The sequence below is a fragment of the Chrysochloris asiatica genome, unplaced genomic scaffold (assembly GCF_000296735.1).
Source record: "Chrysochloris asiatica unplaced genomic scaffold, ChrAsi1.0 scaffold00006, whole genome shotgun sequence".
Classification (NCBI taxonomy): Eukaryota; Metazoa; Chordata; class Mammalia; order Afrosoricida; family Chrysochloridae; genus Chrysochloris; species Chrysochloris asiatica.
The window spans coordinates 12,324,608-12,335,778 of record NW_006408524.1 but is presented as its reverse complement, the minus strand read 5'-3'; the positions used below and the strand labels follow the sequence as shown (position 1 = coordinate 12,335,778).

The 11,171-nt window shown below is 41.6% G+C and overlaps 1 pseudogene; it reads right to left on the bottom strand.

Moving 5' to 3' along the window:
• LOC102825281 overlaps positions 1 to 10,087 on the bottom strand; it is a 25,682-nt pseudogene extending 15,595 nt beyond the window's left edge.
• Positions 10,088 to 11,171: the final 1,084 nt, after the last annotated feature.

Genomic DNA, 11,171 nt, shown 5'->3' with positions numbered 1-11,171 from the left:
ATTTTCTATCAATATATGCTTGCAGCCGTTTCTGTACTATCTTTAGTAAAAACTTTACTCGCATGGGATATCAAAGAGACTGTTCAATGATTTCCACATTCCATTGGTTCATCTCTCTTTGTAATGGGCACAAATAACACAACACAATTATCAAAACAGGAAATTTTCAATATGTGTCATATTTGCTTATCAGAATCTATTCAAATACCATCAACTACCCCCAAAACGTGTTTTATAACAAAAGCATCTAGCTCATACAGTATTTTAGTTACGTCTCTTCTCTCCTGCAGCCTAAAACACTTCCTCAGTTTTTCCTTGATTTGTCTGACCTTGACACTTTTTAAGATTACAGGCAAGTTATTTTGTATAATGGTCCTCCACTGGGTCCTGTGGTACTTCCTCTGATTAGATTCAGCTTATACATCCTTGACAGGAATATCACAGATAAGCAATTCTGCTTTCCTCTCCTTGTGTCCTATCAGGTGCTGCATGATTTGGGTTTGTCCCGTGTCTGATACTGTTTGTGTTTTTTTGTCCCCTAGTTTGTTTTCACACAGGCAGATCCCCACAAAAGCACAGACTGGTCTTTCTCCCCCAGGACAAGCAGAGCTAGGAAGGGCCTGAGGCAAGTCTTGGTGTATACTTTCTCTTCCTTCTATCTTGTGCCTAGGTCTCTGCTGTAGAGAATGTGGGTGGCAATAGCAGTTAATTTAGAAATATATGATAGAGTTTAAGAAAAGCACAGAAGAAAGATGATGCTTTTGTGAGCAAACAGAAAAATATCACACATCCTACATACCCAAATTCTCCATAGCTAAATAAAGGCAAGGTACATTCATTTTTCACTACAGGAAAAGTGCTGTTTAACTCACTCATTCACACCAAGCTTTTATGGGGTGCCTCTTCCTGTTAAACATGGAGATCCCAACATAGATAGAACAACACCCACCACAAAGGGTAACATGATCTCTTACAGAAATGTTAGGAACAAACAACTACAGTACAGTATTGAAAAGGGGAAGCTTGGCCTGGTGTCGGTTAAGGCAGCCCAGTAAAAAGCTCAATACAGTCTGACATGTTCAGGAGTCAGAAAATAGATGTAATAAGAACCTAGGTCACACTGCAAGGGGAAACAGGAGGAAGAAGTAGGCGAGGGCTAGATCTGCAAGACCTCAGCAAGAATCTGCACCTTGTCCCAATGACGGATTGGAACACAAGTGGCAAGACCCAGCAGTTATTTTACAACCATCTGTGGAAACATCCTGCAGCGGAGGGAAAGAAGTCAAATAGAAAGTTTTTACAAAGAGATACCTGAAACGACAACTGCAATCTTCCTCCATATTAGATGCTGATATAAACGAATGTAATGCAAAGGCAATGCACAAAAGACAGAGAAGAGACTTCATAGCAACATAGGATGCAGTATCCACTAGGTCTTCTGGGAGTCTAAGAAGAGGCAAGTATCTTAAGGATCCAGAGAACTTCTCAGGATCCAGAATGTGATCATCAGGATTCAAAGTATGAGAAGAGTTGTTGGCTGTTGTTGTTGTTGTTAAGTGCCGTTGAGTCAGTCCCGACCCATAGCCACCCTGTACAGGGTTTCCAAGGCTGTAAATCTTTACAGGAGCAGAAAGCCTCATCTTTCTCCCATGGAGCAGCTGGTAGTTTCGAACTGCTGACCTTAAGGTTCACAGCCCAATTCATAACCACGGGTCACTGAGTATTTTCAGACTAAAAATAGTTTCCCTCCCTCTTAAACTTGGAGCCCTCTTGCATTCACACTCACCCAGGTTTCTAGAATGGTTCAAAGACAGCATTTGCTATAGTAGATGCCAAGGCTTGATATGTTTCAGCCTTGGCATGTAAGTTACACTTGAGTTCCTACTGTTACCTGCCACAATGATTATAGTGGGCATAGCTGAGAGTCTTACAGTATTAAGGGGTCTCTGTGTGTGGTGGAGACAGGGGGGTATTATGGTTCCTTCATCCTTGTCTCTCTCACAGTCATCTATCACTTGTTGTGTGCCCTCGAGTCCATTCCAACTCAGAACGACCTTGAATTAGAGATTCCAAGAAGAGGTTGGTGGGTTTGAACTGTTAAACTTGTAGTTAGCAGTCCTATAGGGCTACAACAGGACTCCATTGATGTTTACCTAATCATTTCCAGAAGGAGCTCTGGTAGTATAGTGTTTACGTATCGGGCTGCTAACCTCAAGGTCAGCAGTTCGAAACTAACAGCTGTTTCATGGGAGATAGATGAGTCTTTCTGCTCCCATAAAGATTTACAGCCTCAGAAACCCTGCACAGGGTCGCTATGAGTCTGAACCGACTCCACAGTACATAACCACCACCATCAGTCATTTCCAAGGAGTTCCTGGTGTGATGCTGAGGGTTAATGCACTGGATTACAAAGTCAGTTTGAACTACAAGGTTGGTGGCTCAAGCTCACCAGACTCTCCTTGGAAACCCTGTACAGGGTCGTTATGGGTCAGAACCGACTCAACGGCACTTAACAACAACAAACAACAACGATTTCCAATATTGTTTAAGTGGGCCTTGAGTGCATGGCACAGTGCTCATACAATGTTTATTTTTAAACGAGTTGAATTATGACCAATTTTATTTGTGGGAGTTATAAGTTCCTTGAAAAACTCAGAAAAAAACACACACGAGGGTATTAAATAGGTCACCTTAGGACCTAGCCTATTACATACTTAAGACCTATACGTTTATAAAGATGAAAACCCAATGTTTGGCCAAGATGGAGAAGCAAGCATGGCTCTTCTCTCTCTCTCTCTCTCTCTCTCTTTTTTTTTTTTTGCTAATGTAAAGTGGCGCTTCTTCTACTTGTTATTCGTTTTAAACTACTTCTCTACATACACCCAGTAAGCATTCAGATCTCAGGTAGGGAACTGGGACTTTCCAACTAAAATTCACACAGAAAATAGGACAGCCATTTTGCACCTTTAAAAGCATGCGGAGAAAAGAGTGTGATATTATCATAGTCCTTTTGTAGGTCATCTCCGCATTTTCCCCTCCATGACGTCTCCTTTTATTAATCTACATTATCTCGTGCATCTTACTTGAGTTATGCTGTTGTTGTTAAGCGCCAGTCGAGTTCATTCCAACTCATAACCCTGTATGGAGCTCCCGGGGAGCAGCTGATGGGTTTGAACCACCGACCTTGATGTTAGCAGTTCAGTGCTTATTTTACAATGCCACGCAATATTAAATCACCTGCAGGTGCACTCTGTCACAGCTTCCCTTGGTGAGACTCATGAGCATTTTCATGTTCACTTGGTAACATGTAATCAATAGTGGAGCCTGACTCAGCTAAACCTAGGATCATCGCTACGTCCACATTTCTAGCTGATGATCCTGCATTAAGCCAGTTTAAACACTTCAGCTTCTAAGTAAGTTCAAAGAATTTCAAAAAGTTCATGGAAAAAGCCCATTATCTGTTCATTTCATTTTTCAATGAACTTTTGAAGCCTCCTCATACAATGGAGACCAAGGGAAGCTCATCTAAAAGGATTTATACTAAGGTTAAATTGTAAAATAATGAATAATTAGTATAAGAACCTCTAACATTATGCCTAGAGTAATTTTTAAAAAACTAAAAATACATTTTTCATGCAAATCTAACATGAACATACATTAAAGATCCATTGAATTTAATGAATGGACCAGTAGAACGATAAACTTATTTCTAACTATTATAGGAGAGCAAACAAATTTATAGTCACTGACAGAGAAAAACGCTGACATATTATTACTAAGGGAGTCTTGGTGTGGTGTTACAGGATAAAGGAGTGGACCACAATGTCGGTTTGAACCACAAGGTCGGTGGTTCAAACTTATCAGCCGCTCCTTGGAAACCCTATACAGGTCAGAATTGACTCAACAGCACTTAACAACAAGAACAATTACTAAAATACATACAAAACTGTTTAATGCCCCTAGAAGGTATTAAAGCTACACCTCTGTGATCTTTTTCTAAGGCATAATACATATTTGCATTGTTTACAGACAAATCATTTTCATCACTATCAGATCTCTAAAAGTATCTAGCTTTACAGAACTACAAACTATTCTGACTAATAAAAGCCCAACCCCAAGTGTACAGCCATAAATTTGGTTCCGACTCAAAGGATTTCAGAGACTGTAGATCTTTCTGGAAGCAGATAATCTTTTTTTCTCCCTCAGAGAGAATGATGAACCATCTAACTTTCGGGGAGCAGCTCAATGCTTAACTCACAGTGCTACCAGGCCTCCTTGAATTAATGCTGTTGGTGTAGTTTAGTGCTGTTGAGTCAGTTCCAACTCATAGCAACCCTGTACAGGGTTTCCAAGGAGCTAGTGATAAGTTGGAACTGTTGGCTTTGTGGTTAGTAGTTCAGTGCTTATCCTACAGTTCCACACCATGTGTCTCTCTCTCTCTCCATATATATATGCACGGTGTGGCACTGTGGGCTGATGTGTCAGACTGCAAAGTTGTTTGAACTGTAAAGTTGGTGGTTCAAGCTCACCAGCTGCTCCTTGAAAACCCTATACAGGGTTGCTGTGGGTTGGATTCAACTCGACGGCACTTAACAATGTTGTTATATATCTATATCGGTACATCAGTGGCAAAAGTTCAGGGGAAAATTCCATTCTCTTAAAATTTTATTTCACACAAACTTTTTTTATAAGTCCTCATTGTGTGTGTGTCAACTGAACTTTTTAAAAATAATTTCTAAGTATATTAAGATAAGAAACAACATAAAACCCATGAGAAACAGAATTTTTTTTTTGCAGCTACTTGCATTATAAACTCTCTTAATTTCATTTATCCTTTGTCTTTCTAGCACTGTGAATAACAAGCCTCAGCCTCATGCTTAGAAGAGGAAGATTTAATTATTAAAGATTGGGCAGAAACATGACAGAAGGTTCAGGCTCACATTTGAAGACAAACATAACAGGAACTCCCAAACATACACATACATAAGGTAAACTCACAATTATGAAAGGTATCCTTCACTCCATAGTGTATGCACACTCACAGGAATACAGTCTCCATGTTTTTGAAGACAGAGCTAGACTCTCATTAGGTGAATCTGCATTCACAGCTCAGTTACATTTACCACATATCTCTGTAAGCCTCAGTGTTCTCTCAGCAAGACCAGTAGCACACATTTCATTAAGATGGCTGGGAGAATTAACTGAGCTCATATATGTAGAATCTCTAAGACAGTCCTTGACATGTGATAGGCACTAAGCAAATACAGCTTGTCTTTCTGCTCACGTAGTGGTTATTATTATTATTAATTATTATTTAATGTGTAAAAACACAAGAGAGCAACAATGGGCTATATTTGGAGCTTTATTTTCAGTCACTTAGAATATTAAGAGGTCACTATTTTTTACTTTTAAATTATCTCTTCATTTTCTCCAGGATTTAATTAACATTTCTTTCAATAAAAAACGCAACCTACTTACTTGAATACAGCTATTCAACAATTGTTACATTTGCTTCCTTCGGAAGTTCCTGTCATCGTCGGATTCTAGAAATAGGTTAAGGAACCACAAAGGCACTGACTTCAATCAAACTTGTTTATGTTTCTGCTTGGGTTGTTTCCATTAGTTTAGTTACCTGCTGACATATGAATCCTGGACTCTTGAAACAAAAGAAAGACTTCAACGTAAGGAAATCAAAGAGCTAAAGTTTCCTCCCCTAAGGAAATGCCAAAGTAGGGGTAGGTATCAAAAGACTCCATGCTCTGTGTCTGGCTGCTGTTTCCACATCACAATTTTTCAGTCTCACTTTCAATCACAAATCCCTCTTGAAAACAAAATTGAAAAACAATGGGTTTAAGTGGGTCACTTTGATTTCTGGGCTGTCTCCTCCAGTAGGTCTGATAAACAACCTATGCTCTAAAAGTCCCTCTTTCCATCCAATAAGCACCCGTGTATGAGTCCCTGGCCTCTGAGAAGCCAAGGAAATTTGTCTTCAAGGATCCCTATTGCTGGCATCTCACTGGGAAATGCCAATCTCTGCCTGGGGCTCTAACCTCCTAAGAGGTTTCAACCCACCTTCCCAGCATCCTCCAACTCAAAACCAACTTTCCATGGTGGGCTGTACTTTGTATTAATACATTATTAGTAAAAGCTAGTCCTGGTGTGGCACTGTAGTATAAGCACTGGACTGCTAACCACAAGGTCGGCAGTTCAAACCCACCAACTGAGCTTCAGAAACGCCAAACAGGGTCTCTATGAGTCAGAACCAATTCAATGGCACTTAACAACAACAATAGTCCTAACCCAACTTCATGGACACTAAAGCTTACCTGAACAAGGAGTAGCACCTCTACATGTACCCTCACCTACCCACCCACCCAGACACTGATGGCTCCACAGCCTGTTCTTGTTCAGTGCTGTTGAGTCAGTTCCAACTCTGGTCAGCACACCATATTCTGAAGAGCCTCAGTCTGTAGCTGGTTTCAACCCTCCCACTCAGGACCCGTGTCAATTCAACAGGCATGTCTATTCCATATTCTGCCCTTCCTTAAACATTTCCAGTGGCACAATGGTTTAAGCATTGGGCTTCTAACCAATGGATCAGAGGTTCCAACCCACCAGTGTCTCCTCAGGAGAAAGATGAGACTGTCTGCACAGTAAAGATTTAGTCTCAGACACACAAAAAGAGCAGTTCTACTCTGTCCTCTAGGTGGCTTTGTGTCAGAGTCAAGTTAGTGACAGTGAATGAGGGCCCCTCCTTGAACTGTCCTGTCTCGGTGCCATTAGCCTACCCTTGCTACACCAGGGAATGACAAAGAGGGCTGAGGTCCAATTTCAACTCACTCAGCAAAAACCTGGAAGGAAGGGATTTGGAGGGTCTTGCAACTGTGATGTATATCAGTCTAAATCTCATGTAAAGATTTTCAGTCAGTCAGTCCTTACTGGAAGGATCAATTTATTATTTATCAGGGCCTGAATCAACTCTTGGGAAGCCCTGTGAGTAGACTTTTGTTGTTGTTGTTAGGTACCATTGAGCCGGTACCAACTCATAGTGACCTTATGCACAGCAGAACGGACACACTTGCCAGATCCTGGACTAACCTCGCTACTGAGTCGATCGTTGCTGCCACTTAATCAATCCATCTCGCTGGGGGTCTTCCTCTTTTGCTCTGACCCTACACCCTACCAAACATAATATCCTTCTGCAGGGACTGGTCTCCCTTGACAATATGTCTGAAATATGAAAGATGAAGTTTGGCCATCTTGGCCTCCAAGGAGCACTCTGGCTACACTTCTTTCAACACAGATCTGCTGGTTCTTTTGCCAGCCCATGGCACTTTCAATATTCTCCTCCAACACCACAACTCAGAAGCATCAGTTCTTCTACAGTCTTCCTTATTCACTGTCCAGCTTTCGCATGCATATGAGGTTATTGAAAATACCATGGCTGGGGTCAGGTGCACCTTAGTCCTCAAGCTGACATCCTTGCTCTTCAACACTTTAAAAAGGTCTTGTACAGCAGATTTGCCTAATGCAATATGTCATTTGACTTCTTGACTGTTGCTTCCGTGAGTGTTGATAGTTGATCCAAGAAGAATGAAGTCCTTGACAACTTCAATCTTTTCTCCATTGATAAGAATGTTGTTTATTGGTCCAGTGGTGAGGATTTTTGTTTTCTTTACACTGCGATGTAATCCATACTGAAGGCTGTGTGTGCTCTTTGATCTTCATCAGTAATTGTTTTAAGTCCTCTTCACTTTTAGCAAGCAAGGTTGTATCATCTGGATATCGCAGATTGTTAATGAGTCTTTTCCAAGCTGATGCCACGTTTTCCTTCATAGTCCCCAGCTTCTCGTATTATTTGCTTAGCATACAGGTTAAATAAGTATGGTGAAAGAACACAACCTTGTCGCACACCTTTCATAATTTTAAACCATTCAGTGTTCCCATGTTCTGTTCGAACAACTGCCTCTTGGTCCAGGTACAGATTCCTCATGAGCACAATTAAGTGTTTTGGAATACTCATACTTTGCAATGTTGTCTATAGCTTGTCATGATCCACACAATCGAAAGCCTTTGCGTAGTCACTAAAGCACAGGTAAACATCTTTCTGATTCTCTGCTTTCAGCCAAGATCCATCGGACATAAGCAATGATATCCTTTGTTCCATGGCTTCTTCTGAATGTGCTTCAGCACTTAACAACAACAACAACAACAACAGTTAAGCCTTCTTCGTAGAGTATGTGGCCTGAGGAGGAATGCTGAACCCACCCAGAACAATGTGAGTTGGGACATCTGCATTTGTAAAGACATGAAGACCAACCCAGAACTGCTGGCAGAACAGAAGATTCTTATTGAAAGGAAGACCTGCAGAAAAAGGTAGACTGTTGGCTCTTTGAGCTTTAAGCAAGCTGTTTGCTTTGGAGGCATCAAAGTCAGAAAAGTCATCCCATCAGGGAAACCCTGGAGGGAAAGTTAAAAGGAATCCACGAGCTTTCTTGTATGCTCCATGGTTACCACCTGGGTCTACTTGTGAGTGGAAGTGGGGAAAATTCAACAATGAAAACCTAGGCTGAGTTTGCCCATGTTCCATTGGTGCCCTTTGACCTTTAGATGAGAGACAGAAGAGGAAGGGCCAGTTAGTCTGAAGTTTATGGAGTTGTGTGAACTCCTGAGCCCATGGGTACTGACATACCACCTGGGGACTAGAGTTGGGAGTGAAAGGATGAGTTGGTCTGGAGTGAAGATGGGTGTGGGTGAACGCCTATACTTGCAGCTGGTACCCATTTGACATAGCTTAGAAGGCTAGGACTGAGCTGACCAGAACCCAACCAGATAAGGATAAAGATATATGCTACTGTGAGCAAGTGTAAATTGCTACAATGTAATGAACTGGACTTTTATGTATGCAGTTGCTCAAAATTCCAACCAGAATGGAAGGATTTTTCATTATCAAGGAACATGCTTATCTCCTTCTCCTCAGGGTAGTGGGTTGATGGGTATGGGTAATTTAGACATTGGCTATCAAAAATGGAGAGGGGGCTATAAAGGCATGAAGTGGCTGGCTTATAAGCTTTTATGAGTATGCTAGTTTCAGAATGAGGGAGGTAAGGTAGTATTCCCACTGAATAGTTTTCCTCTCTTCCAGATGGGTCTGAATTTTATGACACAATTGTGAGTAACCGTTAGCAGGATTAACTGTGATTGTCAAAACTGTAATTGGAGATGAAGTGTAACTAAAAGGGGAGAGTAGTTAACCTTTCATTTCAGGAACAGATGATCCCAGGACCCTCAAGAAGGAAGAGTATCAGTGGAGCGTGAGATCTCTACCTAGAAAAGCAGAAACAGTAGAGACAGTGGTAGAGGAGGTGACATGGAGAGACAGAGCATTGCAGGCTCTAGTCCCATGGACTGATTAAGGCTGCATGCCTGTGGGTAGGAGGCTGGCTTGCAGAATGTGCTCTTTGGACATTTAAATGAATATATATTTTTTGTTTTGTATGTGTACATCAAACATTTTGCTTTGTTTATTTGTGAAATATAAGATGTAAATGGGGAACCACAGGAAGTGGAAAGACTGTTGATGCAGGGAGGGGACTGTAATCATTGAGATGAAACAAAGTATAGGATTTGCTGAATGTAAAGCTGATGATCTTGCCTGTAAACTTTCACTCAATTCACAAGGAAAAATTAAACAAAACAACTCCATGAGGGGTCAGGGGTTGTTCTGACTTATGGTCAAGTGTATCAGGGGCTCTAGTAGCGTAGTGGTTATGAATCGGGCTGCTAACCTCAAGGTCGGCAGTTAGAAACTACCAGCTGTTCCGCAGGAGAAAGATGAGTCTTTCTGCTCCTGTAAAGATTTACAGCCTCGGAGACCCTGTGTAGGGTCACTATGAGTTGGAACCAACTCCACGGCATTTAACAACAGCAAGTTGTATCAGAGTGGAAATGCCTCACAGTGTTTTCAATGGTTGATTTTCTCCCAAAGCACCTTCGTGTGGCCTCAAATCTCCCACTCTTTGATTACAGTCAGGTATGTGACATTTGTACCATTCAGGAACTCCTCCTGAATTTGACTGTTAGCCATCGTGAACATGTGTAAGAAAGACGCAAATGCAAAGTTTTCTCTTTTTCTTCAGACATACGTGATGTTCTCAGATAAGGCCTAGCATTGTGCCATTCTAGAGTAGGAATAAGGAGCCAGGATGACTAGACCTTGTCGCTCACACGTTGGACATAGTATCAGGAGGGACCAGTCCCTGGAGAAAGACATCATGCTTGGTAAAGTGGAGGGTCATAGAAAAAGAGGAAGACCCCCAAGGTGGCAGCAGCAGTGGGTTCAAGGATAGCACTGATTCTGAGGCTGATGCAGGATGGGTAATGTCTCGTTCTGTTGCTCACAGGGTCACAATGAGTCAGAATCGACTCAATGACATCTAACAACAACAATAACAGGAATAAGCTGAGTTTCTCTGTTTGGAGAGAATTTTACAAATCCACACTCAAAAAAATTCCATAATCTCTATTATCTGAAATTACTAGCAAAATTGGAATCTTCCCAGGAACTTTTTGAAGCCCCCTTGTAGAGTTTCACATAACCTTCAGAGAACCCATTTCCCTGCCGTAATTCTCAGTTCTCAGCTTGCTCTGACATAAAACATGAACCTCCACAACCACAGGTAGAATGAGCCTCCTCCCTCCTAAGGACTGTTTGGAGCTGTGGAATTGCACTGACTATATTTGGGTTAGTAGTCAAATGCAAACCATTTGTGACACCCAGGAACCTAGGAGCAGGAAACAATTTAAAATATGCAAATTAACTGTAATGCAAACAAACAAAAGTTCCAAAATTTGAAACCTGGTGATTCTATTCTCCCTGCATTTGTGTGAGGACTGTCAACTCAGTTTACTGGGGCAGAGAGATTTGGTGGCAAATGCAAAGGCTTCTGGGGAAGATTTTAGTTCCAGCTTTGCTGTTACAGGGAGTGCTACTCCTACCTCTGCCTTTCAAAAGACTGGTCTTGCAGTCCACAGATTAGGAATAGTCAGATGAGGCAGGGGTTCCAGACCAGCAAAGGTTTACTATAGGAAAGAGGGTTGCAAGCCAGAGACACCAAGGACTTAATGCAATGCTTAACCCCTGTCTCCCCAAACAAAGGTTTTGCTGATGT